Below are 437 nucleotides of genomic sequence, written 5' to 3'. Positions count from 1 at the left end.
GCTTGAACCAGCAGATGTCCTCAGCGTGCGTCGTTCGAGTATATCATTTGGGTTGATTTCTTTCGAAGTTTCAGAATGCTTCGTTCATCTTATCACTGCATCAAAACTATGCTCTTCTCTTTTTTGTTTATTTCATTGTGTTTTATATTTCAAAATCACTGCTGACCGCGATATTCCCATCCCTCAACCAAACCCAACTGCACCGACATCACTGATTGGCCGCTGAAAACTTCAGCTGGCGACTCCTGCATTTTCATTGGTTAACGGTGTGCAAGTCAAATCCGGCGCTGAAATGTAATTGGTTTATTTTCAGTGACGCGGTACTCGGTGAATGCGGACAGCACGAGCGAAATGAGAAGCGGGTACACAATGTATCATGCGTTCCTCTCCGTTTTTGCACTCGAAAGAACAGCGACGTTTTAAGTCAGTTTTTTTTT

The sequence above is a fragment of the Sinocyclocheilus grahami genome, unplaced genomic scaffold (genome assembly GCF_001515645.1).
Source record: "Sinocyclocheilus grahami isolate Dianchi unplaced genomic scaffold, SAMN03320097.WGS_v1.1 scaffold345.1, whole genome shotgun sequence".
NCBI lineage: Eukaryota > Metazoa > Chordata > Actinopteri > Cypriniformes > Cyprinidae > Sinocyclocheilus > Sinocyclocheilus grahami.
Note: the sequence above shows the minus strand (reverse complement) of the source record.